This window comes from Suncus etruscus, chromosome X (assembly GCF_024139225.1).
Source record: "Suncus etruscus isolate mSunEtr1 chromosome X, mSunEtr1.pri.cur, whole genome shotgun sequence".
NCBI classification, from domain to species: Eukaryota; Metazoa; Chordata; class Mammalia; order Eulipotyphla; family Soricidae; genus Suncus; species Suncus etruscus.
The window spans coordinates 59,438,661-59,448,737 of NC_064868.1; positions in this window are offsets into that span (position 1 = coordinate 59,438,661).

Here is a 10,077-nt window from a genome sequence, read left to right on the forward strand (position 1 = left end):
AAGAAATTTAATGTCGGGCTCGGAGAGATGGCACAGCGGCGTTTGCCTTGCAAGCAGCCGATCCAGGACCAAAGGTGGTTGGTTCGAATCCCGGTGTCCCATATGGTCCCCCGTGCCTGCCAGGAGTGATTTCTGAGCAGACAGCCAGGAGTAACCCCTGAGCACCGCCGGGTGTGGACCCCCCCCCCAAAAAAAAAAGAAATTTAATGTCATCTTTGTTTATATGATTGGTGTGTCAGTTGATCTGTCTCATCTTAAAACAGACCTTTCAGTTTCTCCTTTAAGGCTGGTTTCTCATCTGTAAAGTTTCTGATCTGTTGCTTATCCATGAAGCTATGTATCCTTCCTTCAAACCTGAATGTGAGTTGGGCTGGATACAGTACTCTAGGTGAAGCATCCATTTCATTCAGTCTTGTCACAATATCCCAGCACTGCCTTCTGGTCTTGAGAGTTACTTGTGACATGTATGCTCTAAATCATAAGGATGCTCCTTTGAATGTAATTTCCCTTTTGGATATTGTTGCTTTCAGTATTCTATCCCTATCTGTGCAATTATCATTGTGACTAGATGTTTCTTGGGGTGCTATTCTTAGGGTCTTTTTTAGCTGGTACTCTTCGGGCATGCAGGATATGGTTCATGTATTCATTACCTCTGGGAGTTTCTCTGTAATGATGTTCTTGATGGTTGATTCTTCCTGGGGATTCTCCTCCTGTGTTTCAGGGACTCCAATAATCATGGTGTTTCTGTTGAACTTATTGAACATTTCTATTTTCATCTGATCAAATCTTTGAGTATTTTTTGATTGTCTGATCATTTGCTTTGAAGATCTTTTCTAATCTCTTCTGCTGTATGGAGTTATTATGCCTCTAATATTCCAGCTCACTCAGTTTGTCTTCAGCTGCTGTTACTCTATTGGAGAGGCTTTCCACAGAGTTTTTCATTAACTCTATGGCATTTTTTCCATCCCGTTATTTCAGTTTGAAGTTTTCTGATTTCAATATATGTGATCTGTTCAGATCGATCTATGCTTTCTTTGATTTCTACGAATATCTTCTATATTTTTATTCTAAACTCCATATCTGAGATGTTAATTAGTTGGTTGGCATTAGAGCTGCCATCATCATTCCTTTATTATATATATTTTATTTAAACACCTTGATTACATACATGATTCTGTTTCGGTTTCAGTCATATAAAAAACACCACCCATCACCAGTGCAACATTTCCATCACCAATGTCCCAAATATCCCTCCTCCCAACCCGACCCCCGCCTGTACTCTAAACAGGCTCTCCATTTCCCTCATACATTCTCATTATTAGGACAGTTCAAAATGTAGTTATTTCTCTAACTAAACTCATCACTCTTTGTGGTGAGCTTCCTGAGGTGAGCTGTAATTTACAGCTCTTTTCTCTTTTGTGTCTGAAAATTATTATTGCAAGAATGTCTTTCATTTTCTTAAAACCCATACATGAGTGAGAACATTCTGCGTTTTTCTCTCTCTCTGACTTATTTCACTCAGCATAATAGATTCCATGTACATCCATGTATAGGAAAATTTCATGACTTCATCTCTCCTGACAGCTGCATAATATTCCATTGTGTATATGTACCACAGTTTCTTTAGCCATTCGTCTGTTGAAGGGCATCTTGGTTGTTTCCAGAGTCTTGCTATGACAAATAGTGCTGCAATGAATATAAGTGTAAGGAAGGGGTTTTTTGTATTGTATTTTTGTATTCCTAGGGTATATTCCTAGGAGTTGTATAGCTGAATTGTATGGAAGCTTGATTTCCAGTTTTTGGAGGAATCTCCATATCGCTTTCCCTAAAGGTTGAATTAGACAGCATTCCCAACAACAGTGGATAAGAGTTCCTTTCTCTCCACATCCCCGCCAACACTGTGTAGTCTCATTCTTCGTCATGTGTGCCAATCTCTGGGGTATGAGGTTGTACCTCATAGTTGTTTTGAGTTGCATCTCCCTGATGATTAGTGATGTGGAGCATTTTTCATGTGTCTTTTGGCCATTTGTATTTCTTCTTTGTCAAAGTGTCCGTCCATTTCTTCTCCCCATTTTTTAATAGGATTAGATGTTTTTTTCTTGTAAATTTCTGTCAGTGCCTTTATATTTTGGAGATTAGCCCCTTATCTGATGGGTATTGGGTGAATAGTTTCTCCCACTGAGTGGGTGGCTTTTGTATTCTGAGCACTATTTCCTTTGAGGTGCAGAAGCTTCTCAGCTTAATATATTCCCATCTGTTAATCTCTGCTTTCACTTGCTTAGAGAGGGCAGTTTTCTCCTTGAATATGCCTGTAGTCTCAGTGTCCTGGAGTGTTTTGCCTATGTGCTGTTCTATGTATCTTATGGTTTCGGGTCTGATATCGAGGTCTTTAATCCATTTGGATTTTACCTTCATACATGACGTTAGCTGGGGGATCTAAGTTCAGTTTTTTGCAAGTGGCTAGCCAGTTGTGCCAACACCACTTGTTGAAGAGGCTTTCTTTGCTCCATTTAGGATGTCTTGCTCCTTTATCAAAAATTAGGTGACTGTATGTCTGGGGAACATTTTCTGAGTGTTTAATCCTATTCCACAGACCTGAGGGCCTGTCCTTATTCCAATACCATGCTGTTTTGATAACTATCACTTTGTAGTAAAGTTTAATGATGGGGAAAGTAATTCCTCCCATATTCTTTTTCCAAATGATTGCTTTCGCTATTCGAGGGTGTTTATTATTCCAAACAAATTTCAAAAATGCCTTTTCCACTTCCTTGAAAAATATCATGGGTATCTTTAGAGGGATCATATTAAATCTGTATAATGCCTTGGGGAGTATTGCCATTTTGATTATGTTAATCCTGCCAATCCATGAGCAGGTATGTGTTTCCATTTCCGTGTGTCATCTCTTATTTCTTGGAGCAGAGTTTTATAGTTTTCTTTGTATAGGTCCTTCACATTTTTAGTCAAGTTGATTCCAAGATATTTGAGTTTGTGTGGCACTATTGTGAATGTGTGTGTTTTCTTAATGTCCATTTCTTCCTTATTACTATTGGTGTATAGAAAGGCCATTGATTGTTGTGTGTTAATTTTGTAGCCTTCCCCCTTGCTATATGAGTCTGTTGTTTCTAGAAGCTTTTTGGTAGAGTCTTTAGGGTTTTCTAAGTATAGTATCATGTCATCTGCAAATAGTAAGAGCTTGACTTCTTCCTTTCCTATCTGGATTTTCTTGATATCTTTTTCTTGCTTAATTGCTATAGGGAGTACTTCCAGTGCTATATTGAATAGGAGTGGTGAGAGAGGACAGCCTTGTATTGTGCCAGAATTTAGAGGGAAGGCTTTATTTTTTCTCCATTGAGGATAATATTTGCCACTGGCTTGTGGTAGACATCATCATTCTTGATGCATGCTGTTGTCCTGTGCTTTTTCCTCATTGCCCTACTTGAAGTGTGGTTCTTATACCATATTGTGATAGGGTTCGTTTTGTGATGGTGTTTGTATTATATAATATATATTATTTTACCCTGTGCTGTTCTTTGTTTGACACTGGAATCAGGAAGTAGCTCCAGTTGTCGCCTTTAAAATAGTCTGCTGTAGCCTAAGGCCAGGTAGTATTTAACCACATTTGTTTTGGAATGGGGCAGTTTTACCTGCAGAGGAGTTGATTTCCCCGGAGGAAAATCATCCAAGAAAACAACACCCTTATAAATCTAGGGTGGACAGCAGCCATTTTGAGGCTTCCCCCTGCTTTATAGAGCCTGTGAACTTTGATCATCCCTGGCATCCATCCCCTCGGGTCTCACTCCTGCTGAGGTGAGTCTTCCCTGGCCAGAAACTGTGGATAAAGCTGACTGTACCGCCTCTTAAGCACGACAGCAATTTTGAGGCTTCCCCTGCTTGCTGCAGTCTGAGAACTTTGATAGTCCTTGGCATCCATCCCCTCAGGGCTTGCTCCTTCTGAGGTGAGTCTTCCAGCCACAAAGGGTGGAAGCAGAGGAGTGGGGCAGCAAAACAATGAATACCACTACAACACGTAGGAAAACCCACAATTAACCATGACAATGGGTAAACTACGCAGACCAACATGAGGCATAGACAATGAAGATGAAATTCTGATGACCCGACAACAGTCTAGTTATTCTTTCAAATATGGAGTTTAGAGAAGAAATATAGAGGATGTTCACAGATCTGAAAGAAATTATAGAACATAACACTAGTAAGAATCAAGGTAATATGAAGATAGAAATCATAAAACTCCAAACTGAAATACAAGGTCAAATAACAGGTCTGAAGAACTCAGTAGACAAATTGAAGACTCAATGGATAAGCTCTTTGAGAGGGTAAAAGCAACTGAGGAAAGAATTAGTGGGCTGGAAGATGAGATGCATAACAACTTCATAGAGCAGAAAATATTGGAGAAAAGCCATAAATCAAATGAGCAGACAATAGAAAAATTACTCAAAGAATATGAACAGACGAAAATAGAAGTCTTTGATAAGCTCAACAGAAAAAAACTTATGAATCATTGGATTCCCAGAGACCCAGGAAGAAAATCTCCAGGAAAAATCAACAGTCAACAACATCATCACAGAGAAACTACCAGAGCTAAAGAATACATGTGACCAAATCCTGCATGCCCGAAGAGTACCAGCTAAAAGAGACCCCAGGATAAACACCTCAAGACACATCCTAGTCACAATGATGAATCCCACAGATAAAGACAGAATACTTAAAGCAGCAAGATGAAAAAGAGAAATTACATTCAAGGGAGCATCCTTGAACTTTGCAGCAGACCTGTTACCAGAAACATTCAAGGCCAGAAGGCAGTGGTGGGACATAGTGACAAAACTCAATGAAATAAATGCTACGCCTAGAATACTGCTCCCAGAAAAACTCACTTTCAGGTCTGAAGGAAGTTTACATAGCTTCACAGATAAACAACAGCTAAGAAACTTTACAAACACAAAACAAGCTTAAAAGAAAAACAGAAAGGTCTAATTTAAGACAAGACAGACCAACAAACACACCAAAATTCTACACAAAGATGGCATTAAATCCCATGAAAATTATCTCTCTCAATGTCAATGGACTAAATTCACCAATTAAAAGACACAGAGTGGCAAAATGAGTCAAAAGATGAATCCAACATTCTGCTGCCTACAAGAAACACACTTGAATAGTCAGAACAAACAAACTCAAAATCAAAGCTGGAGGAAAATCATCCAAGCTAATAACACCCTTAAAAAGCTGAGTGGAATACTAATATCAGGTGACACAAACTGTATACTCAGAAAAGTTTAAGAGACAAAGATGGACATTTTGTACTAATCAAAGCATATGTACAGCCAGAAGAAATCACTCCCCTAAACATATATTCACCCAATGATGGACCAACAGAGTATTTAATACAATTGTTGACAAATATGAAAAAGGATATCAATAATAACACAATAATTGTGGGAGATATCAACACGGCCCTGTCAACACTTGCTAGGTCAACCAGATTAAAATCCAACAGAAATATACTAGACCTAAAAAGAAAAATTGAAGAAATAAAAGAAAGAAACCTCGATATACATTCTTTTCCAGTATACATGGGTCATTCTCCAGGATAAACCGCATGCTGGCACATAAAACATACCTCCATAAAATCAAGAGGATAGAAATTTTGCAGGCTACCTTTGCTGACCACAAGGCTCTAAAATTAGATGTGAACTACACAGGGATACAGAACAAATATTTTAAAACTGGAAATTAAACAGTCTGCTGTTGAACAACCAGTGGGTCTGAGATGAAATCAAAGAGGAAATCAAAACTTTCCGGGAAAAAATGACAATGAAAACACAAATTATCAGAACCTATGGAATACAGGAAAAGCAGTACTGAGAGGGAACATTATAACTTTACAAGCGCACATCAGGAAGGAAGAAGGAGCATACATGTATAGCTTAATGATATAGCTTATAGAATTAGAAAATGATCAACAAAAGGAACCAAATATAGGGAAACAGATGGAAATAACAAAGATTAGCGCAGAAATCAATGAAGTGGAAACCCAAAAACAATTCGAAAGTTCAACAAAAGCAGAAGTTGGTTGTTCAAAAAAAATAAGCAAGATTGATAGACCATTGGCGAAACTCACAAAGAGAGGGAGAGAAACTTGATAACCTGTATTAGAAATGAAAATGGGGAGATCACTACAGATATTGAAGAGATTCAAACTTAATCAGAGATTACTTCAAAAACTTTATGACATGAAACATGAGAAACTGGAAGAAATGGATAAATTCTTAGATTCATAATCTTCCATGGTTGAACAAGAAGGATATAGCATATCTAAACATCCTCATCACTATTGAGGAAATTAAAACGATAATCAAATGTCTGCCCCAAAACAAAATCTAGGTCCAGATGATTTCACTAAAGTTTTCTTTCAAACCTTTCAAGAGGAACTACTACCAATCCTGGAAGTTTCTTTCATAAAATTGAGAAAACGGGAACATTTTTAAACAGCTTCTATGAAGCCAATATCACCTTGATATCAAAACCAGAGATGCTGCCAAAAAAAAAGAAAATTACAAAATATATCGCTGATGAACAGAGATGCAAAAATCATCAATAAAATTCTGTCAAATATAATTCAATGTGTCATCAAGAAGACCGTTCACTATGATAAAGTAGGTTTCTTCCCAGAAATACAAGGATGATTTGACATCCCTAAATCCATCAATATCATACACACCATCAACAATGAAAAATCACATGATTATATCAATAGACACAGAGAAAACATTTGATAAGGACCAATATCCATTCTTGATAAAAACACTCAGCAAGAGGAGAATAAAAGGAACCTTTCTCAAAGTAGTCAAGGCCATCTACCACAAGCCAATGGTAAATATTATCCTCAATGGAATAAAACTAAAAGCCTTCCCTCTAAATTCTGGTACAAAAAAGCTGTCCCCTCTCACCACTCCTATTTAACATAGTACTGGAAGTACTTGACATAGCAATTAGGCAAGAAAAATATATCAAGGGAATCCAGATAGGAAAGGAAGATCAAGCTCTCACTATTTACAGAAGACATGATACTCTTCTTAGAATTTCCTAAAGACTCTACCAAGAGCTTCTAGAAACAATAGATGCATATAGCAACATGGCAGACTACAAAATAAACACACAAAAATCAATCGCCTTCTTAAACACCAATAATGATAGGGAACCAATGGACATTAACATAAAAACTTCATTCAAATTAGTGTCACACAAACTCAAATAACTTGAACTCAACTTGACTAAAGACTTGAAAGATCAATAGAAAGAAAAATATACAACTCTTCTCCAAGAAATAAGAGAAGACAAGCATAAATGGAAACACTATGTAGGTAAAACACCCATGACTTTGTGACTAAAGGCATCTTTAAGAAGGAAACAGCAGTCTCCAAACAAGTGGAAGTAGAAATAAAAAGATGAGAGTATATATATATATATATATATTTATATATATATATATATATATATATATATATATATATATATATTTAATTTTTGGGCCACACCCGGCGATGCTCAGGGGTTACTCCTGGCTGTCTGCTCAGAAATAGCTCCTCGCAGGCACGGGGGACCATATGAAACACCGGGATTTGAACCAACCACCTTTCGCCCTGGATTGGCTGCTTGCAAGGCAAACGCCACTGCGCTATCTCTCCGGGCCCAGATGGGAGTATATTAAACTGAGAAGCTTCTGCACCTCAAAGGGAATAGTGTCCAGGATACAAGAGCACAAACAGAGTGGAAGAAAATATTAACCCAATACCCATATGATAAGGCCTAGTATCCAAAATATACAAGTCACTGACAGAACTTTACAAGAAAAAATTCTAACCCCATCAAAAAATGGGGAGAAGAAATGAACAAACACTTTGACAAAAATACAAATGGCTAAAAGGCACATGAAAAAATGCTCCACATCACTAATCATCAGGAAGATGCAAATCAAAACAACAATGTGGTACCATCTCATACCACAAAGATTGTTACACATCAGAAAGAATGAGAACAAGCATTGCTGGCAGGGATGTGGAGAGAAAGGAGCTCTTATTCACTGCTGGCGGGAATGCCATCTTGTCCAACCTTTATGGAAAGCGATAAGGGGATTCCTCCAAAAGCTGGAAATCGAGTTCCCATATAATTCAGCTATCCACTCCTAGGGATATATTACTCCTAGGGATATACCCTATGAACACAACAATACAATTAAAAATCCCGTCCTCCAGATTCTGGGAACAATCTAAATGCTTGCTGGCAGGTAGCAAGGAGATTTTTGGGCAGGGCCAAACCCCAGCGACTGCAGACATCATACCCACCTACAGCCACACTCCAGAGAAGGAACCCAGCCCCATGCCACAGGTGACAAAGGAGTGCTGAAATCTGAAGGCATTACACTCCAAGCCAAACAACCAAATGCAAAAAAAATGGGTAAACTAAGGAAAACACTAACAAATGGGTATAAGGAGACAAATACTAGCAAGTTTTCAAGTCCACCAAAATGCACAGGCCCAATAGATGAGGACCTAAAAACAATAATGCAGGCCATGGCAAAAGAAATTAAGGAACCACTAGCCAGTGAGTTCAAGAAATCCATAGATGAACAGATCAATCAATTTAAAGAAGAACTTTTATAGAAGATGAGAGAATCCATACAAATGGAATTAAATGGAATAAAAAACATCTTCGCAAGCCACAATAGCAGAATTATCCAATTGGAGAATCACATAGAGAAAGAGGTAGACACAGAATAGTCTCTCTCATCTATGGGTTTTAGGAAACATAAAAGTTATTTTTTTAATAATTCCCAGAGACAAAATAGAGAAGGGCTGTAAGGTCCAGCTCACAACATGAAGCTTACCACAAAGAGTGATGAGTGCAGTTAGAGAAATAACTAGATTGAGAGCTATCACAAAAATGTGAATGAATGAGGGAAGTAGAAAGCCTGTCTAGAGTACAGGTGGGGGTGGGGTGGGAGGAGGGAGATTTGGGACATTGGTGATGGGAATTTTGCATTAATGAACGAGAGTGATCTTTACATGACTGTAACTCAACTACAATCATAATTGTAATCAAGGTGTTTATATAAAGATATTAATTAAAAAAGAATTTGAAGAAATACTTTAAACCAAAAATGACAAAGAAGCCAATAAGGAAATAAAAGGTAAAGCATTGGAAGAAAAGGTTAGGTATTTAATGAACAAAGACAAAGGAAATAATCTACGGATTTTAGGTATACCAGAAGTGAAGGAAATAGGGAAAGGGGAATAACAAATGGTCAGGGAAATAATAGCAGAAAACTTTCTCACCCTCTGGAAAGAGGCTCCGATGCAAATCACAAGAGGTAAAAGGAGTCCCTAATAAAATAGACCCAAATAAATCAACACCAAGACATATAGTAATCCAAGTGGTAAAAAAAAAGAAAAAAAACAAAGAAAATGATTAACTCCTTAAAGCAATAAGAGAGAAAAAAACCTCAAGTACAATGGAAGGGACATAAGAATCAAACCGGATCTCTCATTTGAAACAATTCAAGCAAGAAGACAGTGGAATGACATACTTAAACGACTGAATGAAGGAAACTTCCAACCTAGAGTCCACTACCAGGCAATAAAATGAAGTATCATCCCATGCCACAGAGACTGGCACACATCACAAAAAGAACAAGAGTTATCAGTGATTGCAGGAATGTGGGCAAGAAAAGAATTCTCATTTACTTCTATGGGAATGCCATCTATTCTAGTCGTTCTGGAAAACAATATATATGGATTTTTCTCAAAAAAAACTAGAAAATGAGCTCACATATTATCCAGTAAAACCACTTCTAGGGATATACCCTAAGAACAAAAAACCGCAATAGATGAATTCCATCTGCATGTCCATGTTCATTGGAGTGCTGTTTTCAATAGCCAGAATCTGCAAATAACCCAAATGTCCAACAACAGATGAGTGGCTAAAGAAACTGTGTAGTCGAACACAGCTGTTCGGAAAAATGAAGTCATAAAATTTTTTCTATACAAGGAAACTATGCTGCTG